Source organism: Hyla sarda, chromosome 8 (assembly GCF_029499605.1).
Source record: "Hyla sarda isolate aHylSar1 chromosome 8, aHylSar1.hap1, whole genome shotgun sequence".
Taxonomy (NCBI): domain Eukaryota; kingdom Metazoa; phylum Chordata; class Amphibia; order Anura; family Hylidae; genus Hyla; species Hyla sarda.
Window position 1 is genome coordinate 6,304,458 of NC_079196.1, and position 14,604 is coordinate 6,319,061.

The 14,604-nt window shown below is 38.3% G+C and overlaps 1 protein-coding gene and 1 long non-coding RNA gene across 2 annotated transcripts in view; one reads left to right on the forward strand and one right to left on the reverse strand.

Annotated features, from left to right (window-relative positions):
- CNTNAP5 (contactin associated protein family member 5) overlaps positions 1 to 14,604 on the reverse strand; it is a gene marked incomplete in the record, with an annotated part of 569,649 nt that overhangs the window by 415,571 nt on the left and 139,474 nt on the right.
- Positions 5,275 to 14,604, forward strand: part of LOC130285232 (uncharacterized) — a 12,925-nt gene continuing 3,595 nt past the window's right edge. Inside the window, exons 1-2 of the long non-coding RNA XR_008847301.1 lie at positions 5,275 to 5,572; positions 12,371 to 12,596. This is a non-coding gene — a long non-coding RNA (uncharacterized LOC130285232). The remainder of the gene's footprint in view (positions 5,573 to 12,370; positions 12,597 to 14,604) is intronic.

Consider the following 14,604-nt stretch of genomic DNA (forward strand, 5'->3'; position numbering starts at 1 on the left):
CCTCTATATCTCTGTAGTACACCCTCAGAAGAGAGGATCCTGCTCCTCTATATCTCTATAGTACACCCTCAGAAGAGAGGATCCTGCTCCTCTATATCTCTATAGTACACCCTCAGAAAAGACTATCCTGCTCCTCTATATCTCTATAGTACACCCTCAGAAGAGAGGATCCTGCTCCCCTATATCTCTATAGTACACCCTCAGAAGAGAGGATCCTGTTCCTCTATATCTCTATAGTACACCCTCAGAAGAGAGGATCCTGTTCCTCTATATCTCTATAGTACACCCTCAGAAGAGAGGATCCTGCTCCTCTATATCTCTATAGTACACCCTCAGAAGAGAGGATCCTGTTCCTCTATATCTCTATAGTACACCATCAGAAGAGAGGATCCTGCTCCTCTATATCTCTATAATACACCCTCAGAAGAGAGGATCCTGCTCCTCTATATCTCTATAGTACACCCTCAGAAGAGAGGATCCTGCTCCTCTATATCTCTATAGTACACCCTCAGAAGAGAAGATCCTGCTCCTCTATATCTCTATAGTACACCTTCAGAAGAGAGGATCCTGCTCCCCTATATCTCTATAGTACACCCTCAGAAGAGAGGATCCTGCTCCTCTATATCTCTATAGTACACCCACAGAAGAGAGGATCCTGCTCCTCTATATCGCTATAGTACACCCACAGAAGAGAGGATCCTTCTCCTCTATATCTCTATAGTACACCCTCAGAAGAGAGGATCCTGCCCCCTATATCTCTATAGTACACCCTCAGAAGAGAGGATCCTGCTCCTCTATATCTCTATAGTGCACCCTCAGAAGAGAGGATCCTTCTCCTCTATATCTCTATAGTACACCCTCAGAAGAGAGGATCCTGCCCCCTATATCTCTATGCTACACCCTCAGAAGAGAGGATCCTGCTCCTCTATATCTCTATAGTACACCCTCAGAAGAGAGGATCCTGCTCCTCTATATCTCTATAGTACACCCTCAGAAGAGATGATCCTGCCCCTCTATATCTCTATAGTACACCCTCAGAAGAAAGAATCCTGCTCCTCTATATCTCTATAGTACACCCTCAGAAGAGAGGATCCTGCTCCTCTATATCTCTATAGTACACCCTCAGAAGAGAGGATCCTGCTCCTCTATATCTCTATAGTACACCCTCAGAAGAGAGGATCCTGCTCCTCTATATCTCTATAGTACACCCTCAGAAGAGAGGATCCTGCTCCTCTATATCTCTATAGTACACCCTCAGAAGAGAGGATCCTGCTCCTCTATATCTCTATATTACACCCTCAGAAGAGAGGATCCTGCTCCTCTATATCTCTATAGTACACCCTCAGAAGAGAGGATCCTGCTCCTCTATATCTCTATAGTACACCCTCAGAAGAGAGGATCCTGCTCCTCTATATCTCTATAGTACACCCTCAGAAGAGAGGATCCTGCTCCTCTATATCTCTATATTACACCCTCAGAAGAGAGGATCCTGCTCCCCTATATCTCTATAGTATATACCCTCAGAAGAGAGGATCCTGCTCCTCTATATCTCTATAGTATACACCCTCAGAAGAGAGGATCCTGCTCCTCTATATCTCTATTATACACCCTCAGAAACAACAGCATGGAGGACATTATAGATAGTGTTGAGCGGCATAGGCCATATTCGTATTCTCGTTTTATTTTCGCATATGTGAAAATTTGCGTATGCGAAAATTAACACATGGGAAAATTAGCTAATTTTTGCATATGCAAATTTTCGCACGCCAGTCTCACACAGTAGTATTAGAGCCTTCTTTACACCACACAAGCTGGAAGCAGAGAGGGGTGATCACTGTGATGTGTACTGCAAGAAAAAAAAAGACGAATACTCGTAATTACGAATATATAGCGCTATATTCGCCAAATTCGTGAATATGCGATATTCGCGAATAATATTCGAATTGCGAATATTCGCAAGCAACACTAATTATAGAGCAATAGTGAACCGTTTTGGCCCTGATTTAAGTTATTTAGAGTACATTCTGTGTTGTCCTTTAGCCGTCTCTTTGCAGATTCTATTCTTTCCAGTCACCCCTCTCCTCTCTCAATAGATGTGTATTAACAGTTTGTAATCTCATCTTAGAGTGAGCTGCAGGTCTCTTTTATAAGGACCATACAGAACAGAAGTGAATTTTTGAATTGCACTTAAGTTGGGGTCGGGGGTCACATTTTTTATGTGAAAATAATTGTTACATTATAGCTTCTTATTTGCTTGTACTATTATTGATTTATGCACGTTTGTAGAAACCTTTTTGAGCATTTTAGTGGGACACTCTTCTGTGAGGCTATCCATTGTTTTTTTTTTTATACCTACCCAATAAAGAGTAGAGCGAATATAGTGCTGGCCCGTGCACTTTTTATTTACACTTGGACTTTGGACTCACATCCTATTGAGGTGACTATCTCAGAACTGTAAATTGTTTTGGTTAGTGATTTTACTCTCAAGTCACGCCTCCTTTCCTCTAAACCGAACCCCCTTTCAGAAGAACCACACTCCTCCCCTGTCAAACAAGTAATTATGTTTTAAAGGGGTACTCCACTGTAATTTTTTTTTTTTTAACTCAACTGGTGGCAGAAAGTTAAACAGATTTGTAAATTACTTCTATTTAAAAATCTTAACCCTTCCAATACTTATCTGCTGCTGTATGCTCCACAGGAATTTATTTTCTTTTTGAATTTCTTTTCTGTCTGAACACAGTGCTCTCTGTCCAGAGAAGGAGCAAATCCTCATAGCAAAACCTCTCCTGATCTGGACAGTTCCTGACATGGACAGAGGTGTCAGCAGAGAGCACTGTGGTCAGACAGAAAAGGTATTCAAAAAGAAAAAGATCTTCCTGTGGAGTATACAGCAGTTGATAAGTACTGGAAGGATTAAGATTTTTTAATAGAAGCAATTTACAAATCTGTTTAACTTTCTGGCACCAGTTGATTAAAAAAAAAAAAAAATTAATAAATAAAATGTTTTATTTTTTTAAATCAACTGGTGCCAGAAAGTTAAACAGATTTGTAAATTCCTTCTATTAAAAAATCGTAATCCTTCCAGTACTTATTAGCTGCTGAATACTGCAGATCAAATTATTTTCTTTTTTGAACATAGAGCTCTCTGCTGACATCACGAGCACAGTGCTCTCTGCTGACATCTCTGTCCATTTTAGGAACTATCCAGAGCAGCATATGTTTGCTTTGGGGATTTTCTCCTACTCTGGACAGTTCTTAAAATGGACAGAGATGTCAGCAGAGAGCACTGTGGTCATGATGTCAGCAGAGAGCTCTGTGTTCCAAAAAGAAAATAATTTCCTCTGTAGTATTCAGCAGCTAATAAGTAATGGAAGGATTAAGAATTTTTAATAGGAGTAATTTACAAATCTGTTTAACTTTCTGGCACCAGTTGATTTAAAAAAAAAAAAAGTTTTCCACCTGAGTACCCCTTTAACCCCTTAAGGACGCAGGACGTAAATGTACGTCCTGGTGAGGTGGTACTATCGGAGCGATGCCCGTGTCATGCGCGGCTGATCCCGGCTGCTGATCGCAGCCAGGGACCCGCCAGCAATGGCCGACGCCCGCGATCTCGCGGGCATCCGCCATTAACCCCACAGATGCCGGGATCAATACAGATCCCGGCATCTGCGGGAGTTCGCGATTTAAATGAACGATCGGATCGCCCACAGCGCTGCTGCGGGGATCCGATCATTCATAACGCCGCACGGAGGTCCCCTCTCCTTCCTCCGTGCGGCTCCCGGCGTCTCCTGCTCTGGTCTGTGATCGAGCAGACCAGAGCAGAAGATGACCGATAATACTGATCTGTTCTATGTCCTATACATAGAACAGATCAGTATTAGCAATCATGGTATTGCTATGAATAGTCCCCTATGGGGACTATTCAAGTGTAAAAAAAAATGTAAAAAAATGTAAAAGTAAAAGTAAAAAAAAAGTGAAAAATCCCCTCCCCCAATAAAAAAGTAAAACGTCAGTTTTTTCCTATTTTACCCCCAAAAAGCGTAAAAAACATTTTTTATAGACATATTTGGTATCACCGCGTGCGTAAATGTCCGAACTATTAAAATAAAATGTTAATGATCCCGTACGGTGAACGGCGTGAACGAAAAAAAATAAAAAAGTCCAAAATTCCTACTTTTTTAATACATTTTATTTAAAAAAAATTATAAAAAGTGTATTAAAAGTTTTTTATATGCAAATGTGGTATCAAAAAAAAGTACAGATCATGGCGCAAAAAATGAGCCCCCATACCGCCACTTATACGGAAAAATAAAAAAGTTAGAGGTCATCAAAATAAAGAGATTATAAACGTACTAATTTGGTTAAAAAGTTTGTGATTTTTTTTAAGCGCAACAATAATATAAAAGTATATAATAATGGGTATCATTTTAATCGTATTGACCCTAAGAATAAAGAACACACGTCATTTTTACCATAAATTGTACGGTGTGAAAACAAAACCTTCCAAAATTAGCAAAATTGCGTTTTTCGTTTTAATTTCCCCACAAAAATAGTGTTTTTTGGTTGCGCCATACATTTTATGGTATAATGAGTGATGTCATTACAAAGGACAACTGGTCGCGCAAAAAACAAGCCCTCATACTAGTCTGTGGATGAAAATATAAAAGAGTTATGATTTTTAGAAGGCGAGGAGGAAAAAATGAAAACGTAAAAATTAAATTGTCTGAGTCCTTAAGGCCAAAATGGGCTGAGTCCTTAAGGGGTTAAACACTCAATAGATGTGCTGCAAGGGCAGTTCACTAATCACGGGCATTTACAATAGAAAATCTGCCCACTTGTCTGATGCAGCCCAAAATGTACCTATTTTCTCATCAGTGCAGTGTTTCCCAACCAGGGTGCCTCCAGCTATTGCAAAACTACAACTCCCAGCATGCCCGGACAGCCGTTGCAAAACAGTTGTTGCAAAACAGCTGTTGCAAAACTACAACCCCCAGCATGCCCGGACAGCCGTTGCAAAACAGTTGTTGCAAAACAGCTGTTGCAAAACTACAACTCCCAGCATGCACAGACAGCCGTTGCAAAACAGCTGTTGCAAAACTACAACTCCCAGCATGCCCAGACAGCCGTTGCAAAACAGCTGTTGCAAAACTACAACTCCCAGCATGCCCAGACAGCCGTTGCAAAACAGCTGTTGCAAAACTACAACCCCCAGCATGCCCGGACAGCCGTTGGCTGTCCGGGCATGCTGGAGGTTGTAGTTTTGCAACAGCTGGAGGCGCCCTGGTTGGGAAACACTGCATCAGTGGCTTATTCTTTACACTGCAGCTCTTTTTGTTCAGCACAAATACAAAAAACTAATCAAAATAATTATCAACTACTACTAATGAAAATATAAAAAAACAAACTGACAACCACATTTGAACTCGAGGGGTGGGGGGTGGTTTTTATGGTGATCTTAAAGGTTTATCTTAAAATTTGCATATAATAGACGGAAAGGAAATTGGTGTTCCTGCGGAGTCTTCATTTTCTGTAGCAGAAGTTGAGATCCGTTTTTTGGCCGGCGTTTGGGCAGGTTTGTGGCTTTAGTTGCGTCTTGTATTTATTTATCACAGGATTTGCAGAGGTGTTCAGCATTTCTGCAATCCAATTATTTACCCTCATATGTCCGGGGTCCCTCCGGCCCGGGAAAGTGCTGAAGCCATAATTCAGCGCAGGAAAAATCCATTGTTTCCACTTAACAAGAACCTCTGTATTATTAGAGCTTCGCGGCTCGATGCCCAGTCAAAAGGTGAAGAATGTAAAAATTGTCTTTGGTATAAGTCGTGTTCTTAGACAGATGAGTCCCCTCGGGCGGCCCCCATAACATTGTAATCCATGGTGGACAATGTGTGGAGCATCTATGTGACCTCTAGGGGGAGCTGAACATCGACCATAACAGGGGCCTCGTGTCTGATATTATTCACTGAAATCTGAATCAATAAGGGGACGCCACCTACTGTTACAAACATGGGATAGCACCACCTGGTGTTACATATATGGGATAGCACCCCATGGTGTTACATATATGGGATAGCATCACCTGGTGTTACATATATGGGATAGCACCCCCTGGTGTTACATATATGGGATAGCACCCCCTGGTGTTACATATATGGGATAGCACCTCCTGGTGTTACATATATGGGATAGCACCCCATGGTGTTACATATATGGGATAGCACCCCCTGGTGTTACATATATGGGATAGCACCCCCTGGTGTTACATACATGGGATAGCACCCCCTGGTGTTACATATATGGGATAGCACCACCTGGTGTTACATAAATGGGATAGCACCCCCTGGTGTTACTTATATGGGATAGCACCCCATGGTGTTACATATATGGGATAGCACCACCTGGTGTTACATATATGGGATAGCACCACCTGGTGTTACATATATGGGATAGCACCTCCTGGTGTTACTTATATGGGATAGCACACCCTGGTGTTACTTATATGGGATAGCACCCCATGGTGTTACATATATGGGATAGCACCACCTGGTGTTACGTACATGTGATAGCACCACCTACTGTTATATACATGGGATAGCACCACCTGGTGTTACATAAATGGGATAGCACCCCCTGGTGTTACTTATATGGGATAGCACCACCTGGTGTTACGTACATGGGATAGCACCCCCTGGTGTTACACACATGGGATAGCACCACCTGCTGTTATATACATGGGATAGCACCACCTGGTGTTACATACATAGGATAGCACCACCTGGTGTTACATACATGGGATAGCACCTCCTGGTGTTACATACATGGGATAGCACCTCCTGGTGTTACATACATACGATAGCACCACCTGGTGTTCCATACATGTGATAGCACCTCCTGGTGTTACATACATGGGATAGCACCACCTGGTGTTACATACATGGGATAGCACCTCCTGGTGTTACATACATGGTATAGCACCTCCTGGTGTTACATACATACGATAGCACCACCTGGTGTTACATACATGTGATAGCACCTCCTGGTGTTACATACATGGGATAGCACCACCTGGTGTTACATACATGGGATAGCACCTCCTGGTGTTGCATACATGGGATAGCACCTCCTGGTGTTACATACATACGATAGCACCACCTGGTGTTACATACATGTGATAGCACCTCCTGGTGTTACATACATGGGATAGCACCACCTGGTGTTACATACATGGGATAGCACCTCCTGGTGTTACATACATGGGATAGCACCTCCTGGTGTTACATACATACGATAGCACCACCTGGTGTTCCATACATGTGATAGCACCTCCTGGTGTTACATACATGGGATAGCACCACCTGGTGTTACATACATGGGATAGCACCTCCTGGTGTTACATACATGGGATAGCACCTCCTGGTGTTACATACATACGATAGCACCACCTGGTGTTACATACATGTGATAGCACCTCCTGGTGTTACATACATGGGATAGCACCACCTGGTGTTACATACATGGGATAGCACCACCTGGTGTTACATACATGGGATAGCACCTCCTGGTGTTACATACATGGGATAGCACCTCCTGATGTTACATACATACGATAGCACCACCTGGTGTTACATACATGTGATAGCACCTCCTGGTGTTACATACATGGGATAGCACCTCCTGGTGTTACATACATGGGATAGCACCACCTAGTGTTACATACATGGGATAGCACCACCTGGTGTTACATACATGGGATAGCACCACCTGGTGTTACATACATGGGATAGCACCACCTGGTGTTACATACATGGGATAGCACCTCCTGGTGTTACATACATGGGATAGCACCACTTGGTGTTACATACATACAATAGCACCACCTGGTGTTACATACATGTGATAGCACCTCCTGGTGTTACATATATGGGATAGCACCACCTGCTGTTATATACATGGGATAGCACCACCTACTGTTACATACATAGGATTGCACCCCCGGGGGTTACCTGCTTGTTATGGCACAGTCTTGGTGTTCCTCTGATTCCCTTTCAGAACATTTAACCTATGTGTCCAGTTTGAGTAGTTATCACAAAAGCCGACTGAAGAGCGTTCACCCCCAAGTTCTACTGAACCCTATTGCTTAGCTCCCCCATAAAATATACCTTTTACTTCATCTTGTACTCCCTTGTATTATTATTATTTTCTATTATTATAATATTTTGTTTTATTTTACTTAACTTTATCAATTATTCTATTATTTTATCCTATTGTGTAGTAGCCTCAGCATTTGTTTCTGAGTTTGACGTTCCTAGTTACAAGTTGTTAAACTTGTATGTTTGTGCTTAACTGATGGAGGTTCCTAGACCGGTCTACACTATTCTTACAGTTCTAGACCTAATTCCGCCCTACTGCGCTGACCTTGCCGACCTTGATCGTACTAGATTCCATCCTTTTGGTAATTAGCTGGCATGCCCTCCTGTTGATTATGTCATACTACCGTTTTGTGCACTGATTGGATGCTTTCTTGTTTTGTTTTGTTTTCTTATGTAAAAGCAAAATAAATATTGAATAAAAAAAAAAAAAAAATATATATATATATATATATATATATATATATATATATATATACCTCTTAATCATATTAATTTAAATACCCTAAGAGAACTAAACTATTATTTTTTTAGAAACACAATAGCCTATATTATTGTGGGGAGATTATCCTTCTCTATGTTTGGTATTGCCACTAAGTATATATATATATGATGGTGCTATTTCCTAGTGCGGCAGCACTTCTAATATTTTGGCCCTAAATGTCAAATCTAACTCCTTTCCCTTAAAACTGTGATCCTACTTATATGTACAATTTTGGCTACTGCTAGTTAAAACAAAAACTAGGACCTCCGCGACGTTTCACTGTACACAACGCCTCCATCCTTGACGAAGCCATTGTGTACGGTGACGCATTGTGGAGGTCCTAGTTCTTGTTTTAACTATCAGTAACCGAAATTATAGATATAAATATAACAATGAAACACATGGATGCAGCTGTGCTGGAATAAAACAGATAGCACTATAGGACTAGTAATGGTGAACGAGCATTATATGGGCAAAATAGAAAAAAAATGGAATGCTTCTTTAGAAGTGTTTTATTAATAAAATACACAGTGGAAAATGTTGTGGCCACAATACGTATAACGAACAGATAATGTATAGAACATTGCAATAGTTATAGCAAAAACGTTTAAAGCACCGCATGAAAGATAAAAAAAAGGGAATAAATGACCAATAATCACATGAAGCATTGGTATGGCGCCATTTTTTTCCCACATTTATGCCAAAATAAAGGCGTCAGCAGTTGTTTGTTGTGACCCCCATTGTGCGGCCGGTCAGACCGGAGTCACGGCGAGGCCTCTATACTCCATGTTCCACTGTTTACAAACTGCTTTTTGACGGGAAATAACTTGGCTAATCTTCGCAAACTGTTTGCCGAGAGAAAATTAATGATGCATTTGTTTAGCAAAAAGCTTAAAACATCCCCCCACCCCCACCCCGCACCCGTCCGGGTAAGTACGCACCACAATCTATTTAGGAATAGTTTATTTGCACTGGAGACGCCAAGTTTGGAAATTGCATGTTTAATTGGTGGAGGGGATCGGCTGACAGCTGGCGGAGTGGTAACAGTATGAGAGATGTCCCTCCAATGTGCTGTCACTTATCTACGGCTGCGATTGTATCAAGAGATACAGTACAGTGCGGTATACGGCAGAACAAGACGAGGGCCGCACTCTGCATATTCTCCATCTGCACAAACAATCAGATACTTGGCGGCTATGAAAGCGATGAAGGGTCTAGAGCGACAATTCTTGTTTATCAGAGCAAACACGAGAAAGAGAGAAAAGGGGAGGGCGACTGAGCCTACAAACACTGCATGACACATACTAAACATATGACACTATACATACACTGCATGACACATACTAAACATATGACACTATACATACACTGCATGACACATACTAAACATATGACATTATACATACACTGTACGACACATACTAAACATATGACACTATACAGACACTGTACGACACATACTAAACATATGACACTATACATACACTGTACGACACATACTAAACATATGACACTATACATACACTGTACGACACATACTAAACATATGACCCTATACAGACATTGTACAACACATACTAAACATATGACCCTATACAGACACTGTACGACACATACTAAACATATGACATTATACATACACTGTACGACACATACTAAACATATGACATTATACACACACTGTATGACACATACTAAACATATGACACTATACATACACTGTACGACACATACTAAACATATGACACTATACATACACTGTACGACACATACTAAACATATGACACTATACATACACTGTACGACACATACTAAACATATGACCCTATACAGACATTGTACAACACATACTAAACATATGACCCTATACAGACACTGTACGACACATACTAAACATATGACATTATACATACACTGTACGACACATACTAAACATATGACATTATACACACACTGTATGACACATACTAAACATATGACACTATACATACACTGTACGACACATACTAAACATATGACACTATACATACACTGTACGACACATACTAAACATATGACACTATACATACACTGTACAACACATACTAAACATATGACACTATACATACACTGTACGACACATACTAAACATATGACATTATACATACACTGTACGACACATACTAAACATATGACACTATACAGACACTGTACAACACATACTAAACATATGACACTATACATATACTGTACGACACATACAAAACATATGACACTATACATACACTGTACGACACATACTAAACATATGACACTATACAGACACTGTACAACACATACTAAACATATGAAACTATACATACACTGCACGACACATACTAAACATACTACACTATACAGACACTGTACGACACATACTAAACATATGACATTATACATACACTGTACGACACATACTAAACATATGACACTATACATATACTGTACGACACATACTAAACATATGACACTATACAGACACTGTACGACACATATTAAACATACGACACTATACATATACTGTACGACACATACTAAACATATGACACTATACATATACTGTACGACACATACTAAACATATGACATTATACATACACTGTACAACACATACTAAACATATGACACTATACATACACTGTACGACACATACTAAACATATGACATTATACACACACTGTATGACACATACTAAACATATGACCCTATACATACACTGTACGACACATACTAAACATATGACACTATACAGACACTGTACAACACATACTAAACATATGAAACTATACATACACTGCACGACACATACTAAACATACTACACTATACAGACACTGTACGACACATACTAAACATATGACATTATACATACACTGTACGACACATACTAAACATATGACACTATACATATACTGTACGACACATACTAAACATATGACACTATACAGACACTGTACGACACATATTAAACATACGACACTATACATACACTGTACGACACATACTAAACATACTACACTATACATACACTGTACGACACATACTAGACATATGACACTATACATACACTGCACAACACATACTAAACATACTACACTATACATACACTGCACAACACATACTAAACATATGACACTATACATACACTGTACGACATATACTAAACATACTACACTATACATATACTGTACGACACATACTAAACATACTACACTATACATACACTGCACAACACATACTAAACATATGACACTATACATACACTGCACAACACATACTAAATATACTACGGTTTTGTGAACTTTTTTTTTTTTTACATGGACGTCAATGGGAAACGCACATGTATACAGTTCCATACGGGAAACCATATACGGTTTTTACTTTGCACATGCGCATTTGCATCCTAAAGTCCCCACCCAACATCCCTTCCATTAAAAATGGAAAACTTATGTTTTAAAAAAAAATAAAAATCGATGGAACCGTTTGCACTTTTAAAAACAGTATATGGTTTAAAAACACAAATGGTTTACTTTTTCCCATACGGTTCCATCCTTTTTTTTTTGCCATACAGTTTTCTTTGGAAAAACTGATTGAAAACAGTATGGAAAAAACATGGTGTGAACCCAGCCTAAGACATATACTAAACATACTACATTATACAGACATAAATAGTGCCGCCAAGCCTGCTCAGCTACATAACCTTATCCCTTCGGTCTAAAACAGGAACAGAAGGCGCTCCAAAGAAAAATACGTACAACGGCAGGGGAAATAATGAAAATCGCTTCCGGATCAAGTCGTGTAGCTACATACACCACAACAATGGAGCACTCATATGTAATAGAAAAGATCCTCGTGTGTGGGAATAATGGAGGTAAAGTAACCAGAAAAAAGAGGGAAAACAGGAATTCAAACGGCGCTGACCACGAGCAGAACATCAACAGCTGTGAAGGTGAGAAACTTTGTTCACCAACATGCAACGTGTTTCACTGTGCAAGCCAAGCTAATCTCTAGTTATATTCTTGTATATAGGAGCAGTATTATAGTAGTTATATTCTTGTATATAGGAGCAGTATTATAGTAGTTATATTCTTGTATATAGGAGCAGTATTATAGTAGTTATATCCTTGTATATAGGAGCAGTATTATAGTAGTTATATTCTTGTATATAGGAGCAGTATTATAGTAGTTATATTCTTGTATATAGGAGCAGTATTATAGTAGTTATATTCTTGTATATAGGAGGCAGTATTATAGTAGTTATATTCTTGTATATAGGAGCAGTATTATAGTAGTTATATTCTTGTATATAGGAGCAGTATTATAGTAGTTATATTCTTGTATATAGGAGCAGTATTATAGAAGTTATATTCTTGTATATAGGATCAGTATTATAGTAGTTATATTCTTGTATATAGGAGCAGTATTATAGTAGTTATATTCTTGTATATAGGATCAGTATTATAGTAGTTATATTCTTGTATATAGGAGCAGTATTATAGAAGTTATATTCTTGTATATAGGAGCAGTATTATAGTAGTTATATTCTTGTATATAGGAGGCAGTATTATAGTAGTTATATTCTGATATATAGAAGCAGTATTATAGTAGTTATATTCTTGTATACAGGAGGCAGTATTATAGTAGTTATATTCTTGTACATAGGAGCAGTATTATAGTAGTTATATTCTTGTATATAGGAGCAGTATTATAGTAGTTATATTCTTGTATATAGGAGCAGTATTATAGTAGTTATATTCTTGTATATAGGGGGCAGTATTATAGTAGTTATATTCTTGTATATAGGGGCAGTATTATAGTAGTTATATTCTTGTATATAGGAGGCAGTATTATAGTAGTTATATTCTTGTATATAGGGGCAGTATTATAATAGATATATTCTTGTATATAGGAGCAGTATTATAGTAGTTATATTCTTGTGTATCGGAGTAGTATTATAGTAGTTGTATGCTTGTATATAGGATCAGTATTATAGTAGTTATATTCTTGTATATAGGAGCAGTATTATAGTAGTTATATTCTTGTATATAGGAGCAGTATTATAGTAGTTATATTCTTGTATATAGGAGCAGTATTATAGTAGATATATTCTTGTATATAGGGGGCAGTATTATAGTAGTTATATTCTTGGATAAAGGAGCAGTATTATAGTAGTTATATTCTTGTATATGGGGGCAGTATTATAGTAGTTATATTCTTGTATATAGGAACAGTATTATAGTAGTTATATTCTTGTATATAGGAGCAGTATTATAGTAGTTATATTCTTGTATATAGGAGCAGTATTATAGTAGTTATATTCTTGTATATAGGAGCAGTATTATAGTAGTTATAGTCTTGTATATAGGAGCAGTATTATAGTAGATATATTCTTGTATATAGGAGCAGTATTATTGTAGTTATATTCTTGAATATAGGAGTAGTATTATAGTAGATATATTCTTGTATTTAGGAGCAGTATTATTGTAGTTATATTCTTGTATATAGGAGCAATATTATAGTAGTAATATTCTTGTATATAGGAGCAGTATTATAATAGTTATATTCTTGTATATAGGAGCAGTATTATAGTAGTTATATTCTTGTATATAGGAGCAGTATTATAGTAGTTATATTCTTGTATATAGGAGCAGTATTATTGTAGTTATATTCTTGTATATAGGAGCAGTATTATAGTAGTTATATTCTTGTATATAGGGGCAGTATTATAGTAGTTATATTCTTGTATATAGGAGCAGTATTATAGTAGTTATATTCTTGTATATAGGAGCAGTATTATAGTAGTTATATTCTTGTATATAGGGGGCAGTATTATAGTAGTTATATTCTTGGATAAAGGAGCAGTATTATAGTAGTTATATTCTTGTATATAGGAGCAGTATTATAGTAGTTATATTCTTGTATATAGGGGCAGTATTATAGTAGTTATATTCTTGTAT